At 38.7% G+C, this 22,071-nt stretch overlaps 1 long non-coding RNA gene across 1 annotated transcript in view; it reads right to left on the reverse strand.

Moving 5' to 3' along the window:
- LOC118760959 overlaps positions 1–22,071 on the reverse strand; it is a 101,624-nt gene that overhangs the window by 34,099 nt on the left and 45,454 nt on the right. The window contains exon 2 of the long non-coding RNA XR_004997065.1: positions 9,134–9,329. This is a non-coding gene — a long non-coding RNA (uncharacterized LOC118760959). The remainder of the gene's footprint in view (positions 1–9,133; positions 9,330–22,071) is intronic.

Consider the following 22,071-nt stretch of genomic DNA (forward strand, 5'->3'; position numbering starts at 1 on the left):
AGTAACTATGGAAGAAATAAAAAAAAATACGAGAAATGACAATTTATTAATGAGTCAAAAAGAAAACTGTGGTCAGCAAAAGGAAATAAAGAAAAGTCTGATGCAAAGAACCGCCAAGATGTGAGCGTGTACTCTATATGTGATGGTGTACTAATGTACGCTCAGAAAGTGGTCATACCACAGACATTGCAGAAGAGAATGCTAAAAGACTTCCATGCAGGACACCCAGGCATCTCAAGATTGAAAGCGCTGATGCGAAGTTTCGTATACTTGCCATGCATGGACAAGGAAGTTGAAAACCTGGTAAAATGCTGCAGTGAAACTGCTTACTACAAAATGTGAACCTAGGCTGGAAGTGAAAATACCATGGTCCTGATTGCATATTGATTTTGCAGGCCCAGTAAATGGATATTATTTCTTAATAGTAGTGGACAGCTATACAAAATGGCCTGAGGTCACAAGGTGTATTTCAGTATGAAGACATACCATGGTATCCAATGACTAGTAACTATTGTGGCTACTAGTGTAAAACAGCAACTACAGTACAATGGCAGCCACACATCACACTAGTGGGGGAAACTCACTTTGCAACATATTCACACCTTTAAAAACAAAGAATAGTGGTGGAGTACTCCCATAAAAACAGAAATTTGGTGCAAACATAATAGACTTAATATTGTTCTGTATGGCAGGGAACAAACGTTATGCACTGTTGTAGAGGTTAGCTGCCCAGTGGATGTGAATGTACAATCAAAAGACCAGAAGAAAAAGAGAACATTTAATGAATTAATGTGGAACTTACAGCTCTTGTACCCTGACTATAAATTCTCATTTGTAGCTATCATCATAGGTGTATTAGGCTATGTACCAACAAATTTACACAAAAAAACTTAGAAATACTATTTTTTTTAAAGGAAGTGCAAAAGAAACTGATGTGGATTCTCCAAGCACAATCTATTAGTGGTACACTGAAAAATTTTAAGACATTCTAAAAATTCTCCATCTGAGATTCTTTAGGTGATAAATGCACACACCTAGGTGTTTGCAGTGACAGCTCAACCATACACCTGGGTGTGTGCAGTGACAGCTCAACCACACACCTGGGTGTGTGCAGTGACAGCTCAACCACACACCTGGGTGTGTGCAGTGACAGCTCAACCACACGCCTGGGTGTGTGCAGTGACAGCCCAACCAAACACCAACTCAACTGCATATTTTCATAAACTGAAAACTCTTTTAATCAAAACGTCTTGTGGCTTTGTTAGCAACTGGTTTGAACTTTAAGAACTTGAATAAATCTCCAAAAAATAAAACATACATACATACATACATACTTACATACATACATACATACATACATGCATGCATGCATACATACATGCATGCATGCATGCATGCATACATACATACATACATACATACATACATACATACATACAACATACATACATACATACATACATACATACATACATGCATGCATGCATACATACATGCATGCATGCATGCATGCATACATACATACATACATACATACATACATACATACATACATACATACATACATACATACATACATACATACGACCTCAAGATTTATGCTAAAAGTGTCAACAATGTCAAAAAACAACTGGAATTGATAACAACAGTTTCAGCTGATATAGGCATGGAATTTGGCCAAAGGAAATGTTCATATTTGGTAATAGAACGAGGAAAATCAGTCCCTCAAACCCAAAACCTGTACATCAACAGTTTCTCCACCTCCTCCACTCCACACAAAGAATGTTACAAATACCTAGGCATAGATGAAAATGTATCATATGAAAGCACTGTAAATAAAGATAGAGTGACCCAAGAATATTACACCAGACTTAGGAAATATGGTAGCTGGCACTCTCCTCTTACAACAAAACAATATCCCACAATGCATTTGCAGTACGAGTGCTGATCTCAACATTTGGGATACTTGATTGGTCTGTAGAGAAAATCCACCCTATAGATATCAAAACCTGAAAAATCTTGAGAACAACTGGGAACTTCCACAAAAACAGTGATGTTGACAGGCTCTACCTAAGAAGAAATGAAAGTGGCAGAGGCCTGAGATCAGTGCAGATGGCCTTCGAAGCCATATGGTATCACTCAGGCAGCACCTGCTGAACAACAGCAGCAAAAATAAATATATAAATGCAGTGCTGAAAAGTGAAGTGAGCAACATTGTACAAGTTAGCAGTGAGCTCCTTAAGAAGCACTCTCTTCCTGATGATCTCCTATACAGCCCCAAAACAGCTGGGTTCTCTTACCCCAGAGAAGACCTGGATAGAAAGCACTCATCATACAAAAAAAAAGACTATGCATGGGTATGTTGCCCGGAAGCTTGAAGAAGACAATAGAATTGACACAAAGTGCAGCCTTTCTTGGACACAAGATCACTACATCACACTTTGAAGGCTATGTATTTGCAATCCAGGAACAGGAAATTGTTACAAAATACCTGGTGAACAAGAAAGACGGTGATGCTCTTGTAATCCCAAGTTGCGACCATATGTGCAGGCTATGTCATGTTTCTGTGGAAGACATCGTGCATGTGATTAGCAGCTGTCCAAAAATGTCATCATGGTACTACCTCCGTATGTGGCACAATGTTGTCATTAAAACAATTTACAAAATACTGTCCTGAAATAAACTTAGAAAATCCCTCTGTTTTAGAATACATTCATAAACTATAACTCAAGGAATATTGGTGGAATATTCCCATCAAAACTTCTTTCAAATGTAAACATAACTGGCTAGATATTGTTGTTTGGGCCAGAAGGGCAAAGGTATGTACTCTCAGAGGTTAGCTGTCCTACAGATATAAATATCTCTTTGAAAATCAAAGTAAAAGGGGATATCTATGGACAACTACTTTGAAACCTCCAGCTTCTCTATCCAGACTATGAATTCATATTCATACCAATAATAATTGGAGTACTAGGTTTTGTTAGTAAATGCTTAAAGGAAATTCTGGATAAACTGGGATTTTCAGAAAGAGAAATCGACTTGCTAATTTGTACATTACAAGTGCAATCTGTGAGTGGAACAGTAAAAATATGCAAGACTTTTCTGAAGTTCCAAATGTGAATTTGTCTGTGTTAATTACAACCCAAAGATGGAGCCTTGTATCTTTGTTGGAAATTGGCTTCCTCCTCAGTGGAAGATTTATAATAATTAAAAAATAGAAGAGATATACATACATACATACATACATACATACATACATACATACATACATACATACATACATACATACATACATACATACATACATACATACATACATACATACATACAAACATAAAATACAAAGATTGAAAGACTCATCAGGTTAGAATATAACTGGTCAGATATTGTGAGGGACCATTGGAAAAAGATAAGTTCTGCTGTGGAAATCAGATGCTTTCTAGATACCAATGTTGTCAGAAAACATGGGGAAAAAAGCACATCTAGGGAAACGCTGATATGGAGTTTGCAAATCCTGTATTCAAGATACATTTTCAGCTTATAAAGCTGAAAGTATATCTTGTTCTTATTGAAGCAACAGGATGCATACCCATCCACCGGAAGCAAAGTATGAGTGAACTTGGATTCTTGAAGAGAATGCAACTCCTTTATTCATACACTACTAATAATCACAATATCTGGGACAACAAAAATCTAAAAGACCTTCATTAAATTTAGTGGATAATGAGCAAAACAAGATGCTTTCTTTCACAACCTTGCTACAAAGCAAGTGTCTGGTTAAAATTTATTCTAAATTAAAAAGAGGAAATAAAACATACATTCATTCACATATGCGTCCATCCATCCATCCATACATACATATAAACATGCATATATGCATATACATATGCATATACATATGCATACATACAATCACACACACACAAACACACACACACACATACATACAATCATACAATCATATGTGTGTATATATTGTAATTTACTTGTTGATCCTATTAATCATGTATAATATTACTTATAGTAATGTATTTGTATTTGTTTGACTTATTTGATATAATTAAAGCAATTAATCAAAGAAACTAATACATCTGATCTTGCTCTGCCCGATGTCAGCCTTGACTGAGCAAAACTATGATCAAAGACATTCCAGTCTTGACCAACCCCTCATTTCAGATTATAATGTACCTAGAACTACATACACCCAATATTTTCTTTCTTTTAAAATGGTCAGGTGTGGTAGAAAATAGGTTTGGTAGCTAATTATAACAGGTGAGTAACCATGTAGAGATTTGCTTGTTGTTTTATGGATTTGTTTCTCCTCTATGTAGGCACAGATATGGTTGTGTGGGTAGGAAGATCACTTTGCAACCATGTGTGTTTAGACCTACAGCACAGTACCTTTGACAAGTGTCTTCTATATAGCCTGAAGTCAACCAATGCCTTGTAAGTGAATTTGGTAGATGGAAAATGTATGGAAGCCTGTTTTGTATACATCTACAAAGATCAGCTAAAAAGTTCATAGGCTGACCAAGATATTCTCATGGAATGCGACCAAATGAGATTTGTTTTTCTACATAGTCCCCTTTACAATCCACACACTTCATCTATTGATGTTGCAGTGCTTGGATCCCATTGGTGAAGATGCTTTCATCCTGTTTGTCAAACAAGTCATTGACAGCATACATGACATTATCATTACTGTGATACTGGTTCCCAGTCAAGTGTTTTTTTATGTTGGAGATGAGAGTCAGATGGGGCCAAATCAGGAGAATAAAAGGGTGATCAACCAGTTCAAAGCTATGGTCATGCACAGTAGCCACTGAAGCCAAGAACTTGTGTGCAGGAGCATTGACCTTGTGAAACAAGACCCCTTTCATCAGTTTTCCTGAGCATTTGATCTTGATAGTCTTTCATAACTCCTCAGCAAGTTGGCATAGTACTCTCCATTGATGGTGAGGCCTTTTTGAAGATAGTCAATAAACACAATGCATTTTGCAATTCAAAAGACAAACCTCACCTTCCCTGCAGATGAGATGACCTTGGCCTTCTTTGAAGCAGGTGGGAAAGTGTCATCTATCATCTATCATCATGTGGTGAACACAATCAATGTTTTCCTCAGTGCTGGATGTTTTTAGGCCAATGCACAGTGCGGCCAGTCCTGGTGACATAGGGTTTGTTCGTGTTAGGCAGTGGCAACGAAAATGTATTATTTTGTCCAACCCTGTATATATTAATCAAAGTCTACAGTATCATATATCCATTACAGCTGATCTTAGTTAGTTAGTTAGTTAAATTTTTTGGCTCAAAAAGCAAAAAGGAAGGCCATGTAGGGGGACATGGAGTTATGTACAGGGTGGTGTTCATGTAAAGAGTTCAGGCCACTTGTGGTCAAGGGAGACTTTGAACAGAGCGGTCGTCGGCATCTTCACCATCTTGTCCGGCAGCTCATTCCACGGATCCGCAACCCGGACGGAGAAAGCCCCTCTCCTTCGATTGAGATGAAATCGTCGCAGATAGAGCTTTTCGGAATGACCCCGCAGCCGACGCTCTGGAGCAGGAGTGAAGAACATCTCTTTCAAGAGGTTACACTTTCTGCTTATGATGTTGTGAGCAAGAATGAGATCACCACGGCGTCGTCGTTTTTTTAGAGAATAAAGGTCGAGCATCTTCAGCCTTTCTTCATAAGACAAATTCTTGAGACCAAGAACCATGCGGGTAGCCAGCTTCTGGACTCTTACCAATCGGTTTTGCACAATGGACTCAACAATGTCAGATAACAGTCCAATAATGTAACCCTGCACTCTTCAGCAGTAGCTGTTGTGAAATGAAATATGGTGACTGCTCTCTATTTTTGGAGGTGAACAGACACGTCTGGTTTGTGGTTGCTGTAAAAAAAGACAATGAAATGAACCGAGCAGGGGTTAAGTTAAAAATTATGTCCCTTGGTATGAAAAGCATCATCTCCTTTGGTGGTTTTGTTGCAAGTTGGTAAGAGTTTTATGGAAAAGAGTTTATGGGAAATGTTTGTATCTTTAAGGTTGGTGTTCTAATTGATATACACCCTATGTCAACACACTAATTGACAGATATCCATTTGTCCAAAATTTACATACACACACACACATACTTTTATATCATCATCATCATCGTTTAACGTCTGTTTTCCATGCTGGCATGGGTCAGACAGTTTGACTGAGGTCTGGAGAGCCAGTGGCTGCACCAGGCTCCAATCTGATCTGGCAATATTTCTACAGGTGGATGCCCTTCCTAACACCAACCACTCTGAGAGTGTAGTGGGTGCTTTTTACGTGCCACCAGCACAGAGCCAGTCAGAGGGTACTGGCATCAGTCATGTTCAAATAGTGTTTCTCACATGCTACCAGCATGGAAGCCAGTCAGGCAGCCCTGACATCAATCATGTTCAGATGGTGCTTTTTATGTGCCATGAGCACAGGAGCCAGTCAGGTGGACCTGGCACCAACCACATTCAGATGATGTATTTTATGTGCCACCAGAACAGGAGTCACTTAAGGGGCACTGGCCACAGCTATGATTTCGATTTTACTTGACTCAACAGGTCTTCTCAAGTATATCATATTGCCTGATGCATCAAGGGTACTTCTAAATGAGCTGATCATGCAACACTGCCATTGGCCATGGCTGTGATCTCACTTGACTTGCCAGGGCTTCTCAATCATATCATATCTCCAAAGGTCTCGGTCTTCTGTCATTGCCTCTGTGAGGCCCAATGTTTGAAGATCATGCTACACTACCTCATCCCATGTCTTCCTGGATTTACCTTTTCCACAAGTTCCTTCCACAGTTAAGGTGTGACACTTCCTCACACAGCTGTTTTCATCCATATGTAACACATGACCATACCAGTGCAGTCTTCTGTCTTGCACACCACATTTGATGCTTCTTATGTCCAACTTTTCTTTCAGGGCACTCACACTCTGTTGTGTATGCACACTGACATTAGACATCCAGCAGATCATACAAGCCTCATTTCTTTCAAGCCTACACATGTTCTCAGCAGCCACAGTCCATGTTTCAATGCCATGTAGCATGGCAGTTCGCTTACATGCTTCATACAGTCTACCTTTCATCCTTAGCGAGTGGCCATTTGTTGCCAGCAGAGACACACAGACACACACACACACACGCACACCCACCCACGCACACATACACATGCACACACACACACACACCACACACACACACACACACACACATACACATATCTGTAAACATAAATTCAGAAAAGAACCAGACTGGTTGAGCATGCTATATATAATGCATATATGTGTGTGTGTGTATCTATGTGAGTGTACGTCTTTGTGTCTGTGTTTGTCCCCCATTACTACTTGACAACTGGTGTTGGTGTTTTTACAGCCCTGTAACTTAAGGGTTCAGTAAAAGAGACCGATAGAATAAGTACTAGGCTTAAGAAAAGTAAAATAAGTCCTGGAATCAATTTGTTTGAGTAAAACCCCTTCAGGCAGTGCTCTAGCATGGCCACAGTCAAATGACAGAAAGAAGTAAAAGAACAAGAATACATACATATACACATACATACATATACATACACACACACACACACACATGCATATGCGTACATGCATAAATGCATGCATACATATATACATACATATATATATATTTAAATATATATACATACACGCATATAGAGCTAGCTAGCTTAGATAGATAGATAGATAGATAGATAGATAGATAGATAGATAGATCATGTAAGAGAAGTATGGTATTTCTATTAAAAATTTTATGTCTGTATAATTGCTTCTGCTGCAATAATAAATGCCACGTTTATGAGGAAACTAAAAATACAAAATATCTGCAGGAAAATGGGTCACTGAAGAACATTTATATGATAAGAGTTAACAAGATAAAGAAAAAAAACAAGAAGAAAGAAAAAATGAGAAAGATAGACAGCTAACATCATCATCATCATCATCATTGTCGTTTAACATCAGCTTTCTATGCTGGCATGGGTTGGATGGTTTGACTGAGGGCTGGCAAGCCAGAAGACTGCAGCAGACTCCAGTTCGATCTGTCAATGTTTCTACAGCTTGATGCCCTTCCTAATGCCAACCACTCCATGAGTGTAGTGGGTGCTTTTTACGTGCCACCAGCACAGGCCAGTCAGGCAGCACTGGCAACGACCATGCTTGAATGGTGCTTTTTACGTACCATCAGGAGGTACTGTCATCAGTCACGACAATGACTTCACTTGCCTCAAAAGGTATTTGCAAGTGCAGTTTATTGCCCAATGATTGAAGGGTGCTCTTAAATGGGCTGGTTATGCCATACTGGCGTAGGCCACGGTTACGGTCTCACTTGGCTTGCCAGGTCTTCTCAAGCACAGCATATCTCCAAAGGTGTCAGTCACTTGCCATTGCCTCGGTGAGGCCCAATGCTTGAAGGTCGTGCTTCACCCCCTCATATCCGGTCTTCTCACGTCTACCTTTTTCACAGGTTCCCTCTACTGCTAGAGTGTGACACTTTTTCACACAGCTATCCTCATCCATACACAACACATGACCATACCAGTGCAGTCATCACTCTTGTACACCACATGTGATGCTTCTTATGTCCAACTTTTCTCTCAGGGCGTTTACACTCTGCCAAATATGCACACTGACAAAACACATCCAGCAGAGCAAACTAGCTTCATTCCTTGCAAGCTTACGCATGTTCTCAGAAGTCAAGGCCCATGTTTGGATACATCATACAGTCTACCTTTTACTCTGATCGAAAGGCCCTTTGTCACCAGCAGATGTAGGAGCTCTCTGAACTTTACCCAGGCTATTCTTATTCTAGCAGCCACACTCTCAGAGCAACCATGCTCACTACTGACTTGGTCACCAAGGTAACAGAAGCTATCAACTAATTCTAGTTTTTTCCTTGGAATGTGACAGAGGCTATTTTCTGTGCATTTGCCCCTGAGCATTTGCCACATACAAAATCTAACTTCCCAGTTAGCCTTCCTTTGATATTGCTGCACCTCTTATGTGTCCATAGCTTACATTGGGGACATCTTATGGAGTTTCTACTTATGCCTTTTTCACATGTATTTAATAGCAGTTTAACTCAGCTCCACATTACTTACAATTTTGTGGCATGTAGGATATGTCCATCTCATCAGGTGTTCAAAGACAGAGTAGAGAGTTGAAAGAAATTTGAAATGGCTCCTAGGTGTTTAGGCTTCTATTTGTCAGCTCAAATTTTATGATATTAATGCTATCAAAGTGTCACCAGTGTTGAAAATGCTGAGTTTCGTCCACTTGACATTTCATTTTAATGATCTGAAAATACACAAAAATCAAAAAGATAAAAAAAATGAAAAAGTATTGTAGAGCAAAAAATTCTCTTTTAAATAACACAAAACATTTTGCCAATGTGTTTTATTTCTGTGTGCATTTTTAAATTAGGAAAAAACGCTCATGAATTATTCCTCAACCCAGTATATGTGTGTGTATATATATATATGTATATATCTGTAAATGTAATATGTGACAATTATTTGGTAGCCACGATAAAACTCAGAGTTTTATCATGGCTACCAAATAATTGTCATGTAGTACATTTACAGATAAGTTCCTCTATTTACATAATATCGAGGTCTCTTTCATTCTTTTGTTGTCTTGCCATTTCTATCAATATTATATATATATATGTATCATCATCATCATCATCATTATCATCATCATTATCATCATCATCATCATCGTTTAACGTCTATTTTCCATGCTAGCATGGGTTGGACGATTCGAACAGGGTCTGGGAAACCAGGAGGCTGCCCCAGGCTCCAGTGTGATCTGGCAGTGTTTCTACACCTAGATGCCCTTCCTAATGCCAACTACTCCGGGAGTGTAGTGGGTGCTTTTTATGTGCCACCGGCATGAGGGCCAGAGGAGGCTGGCAACATCCACGATCAGTTGGTGCTTTTTATGTGCAACCGGCATGGGTATCACAACTAAAATTTCCACTTGATTTTTAATTTGATGTTGATGTACTTGACTCAATAGGTCTCCTCAAGCACAGCAGGTCACCCTATGATCCAAGGCAAGTACAGCAGGCTGGCCTGCGAGCCATGAGTTCACTTTATTTGTCAGGTCTTTGCAGCCACAGCATATCTCCAGAGGTCTCGGTTTTTTGTCATTGCCTATGTGAAGACAACGTTTGAAGGTCATGCTTGACCACCTCGTCTCATGTTTTCCTGGGTCTACCTCTACCCCGGATTCCTTCAACTGTTTGGGAGTGGCACTTCTTCACACATCTCTCCTCATCCATAGTACATGACCATACTAATGCAAACATCTCTCCTGCACGCCACATCCGATGCTTCTTATGTCCAACATTTCTCTCAGGGCACTTATACTCTGTTGTGTGCGCACACTGACATTACACAACCAGCGGATCATGCTAGCTTCATTTCTTTCAAGCCTATGCATGTCCTCCACAGTCACGGCCCATGTTTCACTGCCATGAAGCATGGCAGTTCACACACAATCTACCTTTCACTTTGAGCGAGAAACCCTTTGTTGCCAGTAGGGGAAGAAGCTTTCTAAACTTTGCCCAGGCTATTCTTATTCTAGTGGTAACACTCTCTGAGCATCCACACCAACTACTAACTTGGTCACCTAGGTAATGGAAGCTATCAACTACTTCTAGCTTTTCCCCTTGGAGTGTGATGGAATCTGTTTTCTGAGTATCTGTGTTGTCTATTGCCGATGTGCATCTGCTGCACACGAATGCTATCTTGGTTAATTTTCCTTTGATGTTGCTGCACCTCTTATGTGTCCATAGCTTACACTGGGTACATCTTATGGAGTTTCTACCTACACCTTTTTCACAGATTGAGCAGGGCCACCTACCTAACGGGATGTGCAATGAGTTAGCCTTCTTACTTACTAGAACTTGGGTTTTTGCTACATTGACTCTGAGGCCTCTTGATTCTAAACCTAGCTTCCACACCCAAAATTTCTTTTCTAGTTCTGGTAGTGATTCCGCTATGAGGGCCAGGTCATCAGCATAGAGGTGCTCCCAGCGGCAACCCGTCTTGAATTCCTCTGTTATTGCCTGGAGGACTATGATGAATAAAAGAGGACCGAAACTTGGTGGATCCTACTTCTACCCAGAATTCTTCACTATACTCATTGCCAATCCTAATCTTACTAATGGCCTCTCTGAAAAGGGCATGTACTGCCCTTATTAACCTTTTGTCAATCTCCAGTTTCCTCATTGCCCACCAGATAAGGGAATGGTGGACCCTGTCAAAGGCTTTCTCCAAGTCCACAAAAGTTAAGTATAGGGGTTTATCTTTAGCTAGGTATTTCTCCTGCAGTTGTTGAACCAGGAATATGGAATCAGTGGTGCTTCTACCTGGCACAAAACCGAACTGCATCTCATCTAAGCAGACTCTCTCCCTAATGAGATGGGTTATGATCCTCTCCATGACCATCATCACCTGATCCAGCAGTTTTATACCCCTGTAGTTATTTCTATCTAGAGCATCACCTTTACCCTTGTAGCAGTTGACTATGGTGCTGCTACACCAGTCCTTGGGTATGACTCCATCATGAACTACCTGGTTTACAATGTGGGTGACTAGGCCATAACCCATACCTCCAGATGTTTTAAGCATCTCTGCACCGATTCCTGATGGGCCGGGGGCTTTTCCTGGCTTCATACCCTTAACTGCTTTATCTACTAGGGAGCTGTCTAATATATATATATATATATAAATATATCAATAGTATATACTTTTTTAACTCTTTTACTTGTTTCAGTCATTTGACTGCAGCCATGCTGGAGCACTGCCTTTAATCGAGCAACTCGACCCCGGGACTTATTCTTTTGTAAGCCCAGTACTTATTCTATCGGTCTCTTTTGCCGAACCGCTAAGTGATGGGGACATAAACACACCAGCATCGGTTGTCAAGCAATGCTAGGGGACAAACACAGACACACAAACACACACATGCATATATATATATATATATATATATATATATATATATATATATACATATATACGATGGGCTTCTTTCAGTTTCCGTCTACCAAATCCACTCACAAGGCTTTGGTCAGCCCGAGGCTATATATATATATATATATATATATATATATAACTGAGAGTACATGAAATACCAGCTTGCCAGAAATAAAAATGAAAATCCTCAAATAAGTCACCATCTCACTGAGAACATAACAGACCAACAGAAGTCAGGTAACGAGCAAAGAAATTATATATATATTTGCACACATACATACACATACATAGTGAATTGTTCTTCTATTGGTGGGATCAACAATAAAAATTCTCTTTCCAGAATGAGGATAGATGTATGAAAAAGTGCAACACCCTAGTGGTTGAGGGTACCTGTGGAAGAGGTAGGCCCAGGAAGACCTGGGATGAGGTGGTGAAGCACGACCTTCAAACATTAGGCCTCACCAAGGCTATGACTAGTGACTGAGACATTTGGAAATATGCTCTGCTTGAGAAGACCCAGCAAGCCAAGTGAGACCATAACCCATGGCCTATGCCAGGGGTGTAACCAGCCATCTTCTGTGTACCTTTCCTTCATTGGACACTAAACTCTACTTGCGAAGACCTGTTGAGGCAAGTGAAATCGAAATCGAAATCAAATTCAATGACAGCACCGTATGACTGGCGTCCATGCTAGTGGAGCACTAAGAGCACCATCCAAGCATGGTCATTGCCAGAGCAGCTGACTGGCTTCCATGCCGGTGGCATGTAAAATGCACCATTTGAGCATGATTGTTACCAGCATTGCCTTACTGGTACCTGTGCAGGTGGCATGTAAAAAACACCATTTGAGCGTGGCCGTTGCCAGTACCGCCTGACTGGCCCTCGTGTCGGTGGCATGTAAAAACATCCACTACACTCTTGGAGTGGTAAGCGTTAGGAAGGGCATCCAACTGTAGAAACTCTGCCAGGTCAGATTGGAGCCTGGTGCAGCCATCTGGTTCACCAGTCCTCAGTCAAATCGTCCAACCCATGCCAGCATAGAAAGTGGACGTTAAACGATGATGGAATTCAAACATGATCTACTATAAGCTTAATACTCTGGTAGTACAGCAACCATATGAGATTGTATAGTGTACTGTGTATTATTCTGAAATCTTTCTGGCTCAAAATACTTGAAAGATTGCAGGATAGTATATGGTGCGCTATGCAAACTCATCCAATATCTCTCTCTATATAAACGGCAGTTTGTCTGTGCGTGTTTCTGTGTGTCTGCTTGCTTGTACCTTCACCCTGACCACGGCTTTCAACCGATTCTGATGAAACTTGACACACACATAGCTCAATGTCATAATTCAAAACTAACGCAGCGAAAATTTTGAAAAGTTCCCCCAGTTCTGAAAAAAATCGATAAATTCGACATGGGGTCCAGAATCAGAAACACAAACTGTCTAGGGGACGCAACTCCACCTTTTTTAACTAAAAAAAAAATTTACCATCATTTTTTTCCATTTTTTTGCTATTTTTTGGCTATAACTCTCTAAAAATGCTTTATAGTTATTTCCCTTACAAACCTGAGCAACGCCGGGCGATACTGCTAGTTATCCATATTATCAAGCCATGAAACTTATAGAAGCTTACATTTAAATCCTATATTTATTAAACAATTATACATGCATGTGTGTTCATGTGTGTGTGTGTGTGTGTGTGTGTGTGCAATTGGTATATTATTTGTGTAAAATGCTCACTTTTTGCAGGCTTTTGAACCTACCTATCAGAAGTACATATTATACACATGAACTAAATGATACATATTCTTTGTCAATCAAGTGTGTTGCTTGCCATAATTAGGATGGCATGAGGAAGTTAGTTATGTCTATTATCCAAGCTAACTAATGTGTAGCAAAGAGCTAAAGCCATTATAATAATGTTATGTTTTTTCTGTAATAGAGGCAATTTATAAAAAATTGCAGCAGAACTGTCAGATAAGCACACATGAACTTACTACTGCCAACCTTCAATAGGGAGGACCAGAATCTAATACTGCTATTATTGAAAGTATAACTTGAATTATTTAATATGAATATTAAATAACTAAATAATGAATAAGAATGAATATATCAATACTCACATTATTGAAGTATAAATATAAACTGAAAAAATATACACATATTTCCTTTCTTGAAATACTGTAATTATTATACATGTAGGCACAGGCATGGTTATGGGCTATGAAGTTTGCTTCCCACATGGTCTCAGTTTCAATCCCACCGCATGACTGCATGGCACTTTATGCAAGTGTCTTCTACTATAGCCATTGGCCTACCGAAACCTTGTGAGTGGATTTAGTAGATAGAAACTGAAAGAAAGAAGCCTGTTATATATGCATTTACATACATATATATGCATATGTGTGTGTGTGTGTGTGCATTACTGTTTCATTGCCTTAATTTCATGTGATAGTTGTTAATGAGTGTAACTGTCATGCAAGCAGTGTACTTCATTTCCAGTCATGGGGAACATTACCTTACTTGGAGACAGGTGAGGGTTGGCAACAGGAAGGGCATCCAGCTGTTGAAAATCCATCTAAATAAATTCCATCCAACCCATGCAAATATGGAAAAGTAGACATTAAACGATAATACTAATAATGTATCTATTGAAAGAATAAAAAGAAAGTATTTGATAGAGAAAATATTTAAACAAAAACGTTTACATTCTGATTATGCCTTTTATATCCTGATTTCTCACAGGTCTTCTCTACGGATGATACACTGGTAAAGTTCAAGGGTTCCTTTTGGATTTATTTATTACTAGCAGTATCGCCCGGCGTTGCTCGGGTTTGTTTTGACCCTTTAGAATTGGAATTTTTGAAAAGTAAAAATTTTGCATTATGTAGCTTGTTATTCTCTTTAAGTGAACATTTTTCTGGTTGAAATACACTGAAAAACGGTAACACAGCAGTCAAAAAATCGTAAAAAATAGGGATTTTTAACACCTTTTTGATGTAAATAATTTTTGGTCTTAACATGGTCCGATTTGAATTTTATCTTCTACGGTATGAAGAGCAAACCTTCATCTATCATACTCTCAATTTTAGTCAACTTGTGATGCAGGGTCTCAGAGGAGATAGTGTTAGTTGAAGGCTACCAAACCTGCCACACACAGACAACTTCAGCTTTATATATAGAGATTTTGAAGATTCATAAACTTCACAAAGCATTTTAGTCAGCAATTGTAGTAAATCTGACCGAATCTTTTCCTATACAACATAATGTTACAGTAAAACAATATGCATTATACATAAGAGGTATTTTTTATCTAGGATTTCGCAAAACAAAATTAATGGTGCACATTATCTATGTGGTTTTCCAACCCATCTGGGATAGCATTAACTCTGAATAAAAAATGAATCAGACAACGATAAATCATCAGTTCCATACCATCATGGAAAGTAGACATAAAATTATTTACTTTGTGTTTTATTTCAGTTCTTCTTAAGAGAGTTCAAGCCAGTTGCTAACAAAGTGACAAGTCTTATTGAGTTAAGACAGTTTCCCAATGTTTGTAAAAATTTGGTTGAGTTGGTGTGCTAGTTGAGTTGTCAATGTGCACATCCAAGTGTATACATCTATTCATCTAAAGAATCTCAGATGGAGAAACTTTGGAATGTCTTACAAATTTTCATTGTGCCACTAATAGATTTACGGAGATGTACTTGCATAGCAAGTGATTTGATCTGAGATCGTGTGCTGAAACGAAAACAATTGCAGCGTGGAAGGTGTTTGTAAGCCATTTAAGAATAATAGATTGAATGTTGAAAATCTATATCAGTTTCTTTTCCTCTTCCTTTGAAATACCCAGTAATTTTAGGTTTTTGTGTAAATTTGTTGGTACATAGCCTAATGCAACTATGATGATAGGTACAAATGAGAATTCGTAGTCAGGTTACAATGTTCTCTTTATCTTGGACTCTTGATTGTACATTCACATCTGCTTAGCAGTTGATCTCTGCAACAGTCTATAATTTTTGTTCCCTGTCATACAGAACAATATCAGGTCTGCTATGTTTGCAGTGAATTTCTGTTTTTGTTGGAATGTTCCACCAGCATTCCTTGCTTTTAAAGGTGTGAATATATGCTGGTCCTGACATGCCTTTGAGGTATACATCAGGACAATCCTTCCTGCAGATAGCATTGTAAATAATGTGCTGGTGTGGCTCTTCTTTCACCTTCCCAACCTCCCCTACCAAAGGTGTCATCCTGTTGTCTTTCTATACTAGAGCATTGTAAATAGTTTTCGCGATTATGTATGTATACATGTATCTGTGTATGAATTCATCCATACACAAATACAAACACACACACACACACACACACACACACACACACACACAAACACAGACACCATCTGCATACTGTGCTAAATGTATACACACCATTAAAAGGCAAGGTGCTGTGGAATTGTCTAAGATAAAAAATCTCCTTGGACTTGTGATGAAAACACAATATATATATATCAATATATACGTACACCATGACTGCAATGACTCACAAGACTGACAGACTTGTTTCACTTTTCTTGATTGGGGTTTGTTAATCCCATGCACTCAATTGTCACCTGCTTAAATGAAATTCGTGATGCAATGCATAAAACATTCACTAGTATTGTGTAAGCTTACCTGTTTGCAAGAAAACTGAGTATATGCAATTAAATTAAAATCGCCATGTGTGTATTATGTCAAATGTATAAGACACTGTTATGTTAAAAATGGAATACTCTTCAAGACACACTCCAAGACATCATATCATTATCATCAACATTTAATGTCCATTTTCCATGCTAGCATAGACTGGACAGCTTAACAGGAACTGGCAAGGCCAGGGGCCATACCGATTTCCATTGTTCGTTTTGGTTTGGTTTCTACAGCTGGATACCCCTCCTAATACTGACCACTTTACAGAGTGTACTGGGCGCTTTTTATGTGGTCCATCACCAGTGCTTTTTACATGGTACCAGTACCACTGTTTTTTTACATGGTGCCAGTACCCACATCAATGCTTTTTACATGATATCTTGATTTTGGGATCTCAGTTCTGTTGTAGTGACCAAAAAGATAAAGGCAGCAAGCTATCAGAATCTTTAGCATATTGGATAAAATGTCTAGCAGCATTTATTCTGACTAATTTATGTTCTGAGTTCAAATTCTGTTATGGTCAACTTTGTTTTTCATCCTTTCAGGGTTGATGAAATAAGTACCAGTTGTGCCCTGGAGTTGATGTAAGCAAGTAGCCCTCTATCATACCAAATTTCAGGCCTTATGCCAATTGTATGAAAAAAATATATGTAAAACATTAGTAATGAATGTAAAAAATATGTAAGCGTGTACAATATTTAGATAAAGGGTTCTATAACCAATGCTTAACATTCAAATATGTTTAATATCAGAAAAACAATATGCATGTTAAAAAAAGTGAGCTACAAAAGCAGAGTTTAGTTAAATTAAATTGCAGAACTTTGAACCTTTGCAAACATTACTAGGTGTTTATTTCTTTATTGTCCACAGGGGGCTAAACATAGAGAGGGCAAACAAGGATGGACAAAGAGATTAAGTCGATTACATCAACCCTAGTGCATAACTGGTACTTATTTAATTGACCCCAAAAGGATGAACGGCGAAGTTGACATTGGTGGAATTTGAACTCAGAACATAATGGCAGACGAAATACCGCTAAGCATTTTACCCGGCGTGCTAGCGATTCTACCAGCTTGTTGCATTACTAGGTGTATGCAATAAAAGTTCATTGACTAAATAAGCAAGACCTGACCTCCACAGCAGAAGTGTCCCCTTGATGAAAAGGACTGACCTGCAAGAGCTCTGTGCTTGTGCCACATAAAAGGAAAACTTGAGTCAGTGCCATGTTAAAAGCACCCAACACACATTGTAAAGTGGTTGGCATCAGGAGGGGCATCCAGCCATAGAAACTAAGCCAAATCAAACTGGAACCTGGTGCAGCTTTGGTCAAACAGTTCAACCTATGCCAGTGTGGAAAACAGACATCAAAAGATGATGATTATCAAGGCCATTCCAACTATAACTGCCTTGTTTTACTTTCAGAATAGAAACTATATTCCAAACTTCCCTCACATCATACACTTCCATCATGAAGAGGTATGATCTGAGGGTGATTTGGCTATTTCTAGCAACTTTAATCATTTTGTACAGGCTGTCTCATTAGCTCACTATATCTCTGTGTTCGTGTATGTTTGTATTTGAGTGTGTGTGTGTGTGTGTGTGTGTGTGTGTGTGTGTGTGTGTGTGTGTGTGTGTGAATAAATGTGAATATGTTTTGTCAAATGCGTCTCAGCTACACACCTTTATTTAGGTTTGTGGGTAGAAATGAATGAATTGAATCTGTTGAGAAAGCCTTAAAAACTGGGTATTAGGGTATGTATATATTTCTGAGACTGTATGTGTGTATGGTGTAGGGTGGGATATGGCTTGTGTTTGTAAATGGAGAAATATGTGAATGTATGTTTGAAATCATCTCTCTCTCTCTCTCTCTCTCTCTCTCTCTCTCTCACTCTCTCTCCCCACAGGCTGAATACATTTATATGATAAATATGTGTATGGGTGTGTTTTGTGTATACAGTCATGCGTGTATGTATATGTATGTATATAATGTATGTTCACATATGTATATATGCATGTATTTGAGTACATGTAGCTATGTGTATATATGACTATCTGTGGATGTGTACAAATATATGTATGTACATCAGTGACTATATGCATACCCTACAGCAGTATTGTATTATAAACACATACATATACATACATACACCCATATGTGTGTCTGTGCGTGTGCATGTGTGTGTATGTGTATGTGTATGCATGTGTATTTCCAAAAGTGTTTATACCTGGGAAGGTAAAAGCACGTATGGGTGTGTGAGTGTTCTCATGTGGGCTTATGAAGAGTGTTTCAATGAATGAATTTCAGAAATGACATACCTGTTTTAAGAATGTTCGATGTAGGTGTCTAAGTGTATATGTGGGAGTATCTGTCTCTGTATGTGAGTATGATGTGAAGTGTAACAGTGTCTGCATGTAATTAATGATGTGTGTGTGTGAATAATTAATAAAGTGTGAGGTAAGTACATACACACACACATACATACATACATACATACATACATACATACATACAGACAGACAGACAGACAGACAGACATGTGTATATATATTTCTTTATTGCCCACAAGGAGCTAAACATCGAGGGGGACAAACAAGGACAGACAAAGGGATTAAGTCGATTACATCGACCCCAGTGCGAAACTGGTTCTTTATTTATCGACCCCGAAAGGATGAAAGGCAAAGTCGACCTCGGTGAAATTTGAACTCAGAATGTAACGACACACGAAATACTGCTAAACATTTCGCCTGGCACGCTAACGTTTCTGCCAGCTCGCCGCCTGTGTATATATATGTTTGTATATGAACATGTCTGTATGTATGGGTATATATGTGTACATGTGTATATTCGCTTTTCTCTATACACACAAACACCTATGTTGTATATACATATCTATATCTATAACTATACAAGCACATGTGTGTGTGTGTGTGAGAGAGAGCTTTCTTGTTCTGACATCATGTCTTAGTTGTAAATGAGCATCACCATCAAACATGTAATGTCTTCCATTTCCAAATTTGTGTGGAAATGTATCCAGCCATGGGAAAATATTACCTTGCTTGGAAACAGGTGAGGGTTGGCGACAGGAAAAGCATCTGGCCATAGGAAATTTGCCTTAACAAATTCTGGTTGACCCATGCAAGCATAGATAAGTTCCTATAAAACAATGATATGATATATATATGTGTATGTGCGTGTGTGTGTGTGTGTGTGTGTGTGTGTGTGTGTGTGTGTGAGGTGTGTGTGTGTGTGCATGTATATATAGTTCAAATTTACAGAAAACAAAAGACAAAGACACATGTAGGAACAACAAACAGGTGTGTTAGTTTAATGCTCAGGAAGAATGGAAAAGTCTTTTATGTTTCGAACCTATACTCTTCCAAAAAGGATTAAGAGGGTAAAAAGGAGAGTGAATGAAAAACATAGAGAGAGAGAGAAAAAATGTGTCGGGACTAATGGTTCAACATGATGAAATTATATATATGTATATATAATTTTATAGTGGTTTTTGGAGCATTGTCTTTAATCATAGGCTTGCTCAATCATGTTTGAACTTGAGTGAAACAGTAGCAACAACACAATAACACTCAAGCCAATGAGGGATCTTCCTTGCAGTCGTTCAAACTGCTAGAAACAACAACCATGTCTCACTCAAATCACATTTTGTCATCTTAAAAATGACAGGACACATTCAGTAATGTAGTCCTAAGTAAATAAGATTGGAAGGCCATAGCTGGAGTGTCTTTAACTATAGGTTTACCTGATCAGGGTCGATCTGGGTTCAAACAATCACAACAACAACAACAACAACACACATCATGTGCCATTCTTCCCACTCCACTTGCCTAACACTGTACTCCACCTTTGTTATCAGTAAGAACTGATAAAAAAACAAACATAAAAACAATACAATCATGCATCATTATTGCTTCTTGTAGTAGTAGTAGTAGTAGTAGTAGTAGTAGTAGTAGTGGCAGCAGTAGCAGCAGCAGCAGCAACAGCAGCAGCAACAGCAGCAGCAACAGCAGCAGCAACAGCAACAGCAGCAGCAGCAGCAGCAGCAGCAGTAGTAGTAGTAGTAGTAGTAGTAGATCATGATGATAATGATATATTATATTAATGTTGCTGCTGCTGCAGCTGCAGTGGCTACTACATAGGGCCTACACCAGTCAGGGTCAATCGTGCACCTGTACATGTATGCACACACAATCACCAGTTTTCTATGCATGTAAGTCTACCCTGCCAATGATATCAACATTTATTCAAGGGAAAAGCCACTGATTTAGGTCAAAACAGACCACTGTTCCTGTAGAAGTTTCCAGTTGCTGTCAGGATCTTGCAGAAGATTTAATAGCTATGGAATGGATTTCCTCTGCAGACCAGTCTAGTATCCTTTACGTTAGTATCAGCACTGGTACTGCAAATGCAGTGCAGGATTTTGTCTTGTTGTAAGAGGAGAGTTCCAGCTGCTATAATTTGGTGTAATTATTCTCGAGTCACACGATCTTTAATCACAGTACTTTTGTATAATATCATCATATATAACATCAGTTCTCCATACTGGCATGTGTTGGACAGTTTGACAGTAGTTGGTCAGCTGGAGAGCTGCTCAGGCTCCATATCTATATTGAAATGGTTTCTATGGCTGAATGCCCTTCCTAATGCCAACCACTTCATAGAATGTAATAGGTGCTTTTTATGTGGCAGTGGCAACCAGAACCTCACAAGATTAGGAACATTCAGCTTAAGAGAGATGCTGGGGGCATCATTAGCTAGGTATTTGTAGTATTTCTTTGAGTGGAACAGGAGAGATAGAAAACTGTTGATGCATAATTTTAGTTTTTGTAGGACTGATTTTCCACATTCAACAATCAAATACAAACACTTTTTCGGGTCAAACTCTATGTCAGTTGAAACTATTGTTAATCCAGCTCTTTTACAAAGACCAGCTGTTTCTTTTGACACAATCATCATTTTCAGTATTGTTCTTCAAGTTATCCACAAAGAAATTATGGGTTATATTGGTATCTCTAGCAGTTGCAGATCCTAGTGTGTAGCCATTTGATTCTTGTAACAGAAACAATAATGGTTTTTATGCCAAAATAAATGATACGGTTTGACTTGAGAATTACTATACTGATATAATTTCTTTGACAAAAGTATATTTAGTTTAAGGGCAGTCAACTGAATATTTCAGATCACCTAAACGTTTATATTGCTACATATTTTGAAAATATATAAAGTTAATAAGTCAGTACTTCAATTCTGGTTTATTTAATATTAAGAAAGAAAGGAGAAATCCACTTTTGCTAAGTCACCTGCATTGATCTCTCAACAGAGCAGTCACTGTTCTGTGCCTCA

The sequence above is a fragment of the Octopus sinensis genome, linkage group LG2, assembly GCF_006345805.1.
Source record: "Octopus sinensis linkage group LG2, ASM634580v1, whole genome shotgun sequence".
Taxonomy (NCBI): Eukaryota; Metazoa; Mollusca; class Cephalopoda; order Octopoda; family Octopodidae; genus Octopus; species Octopus sinensis.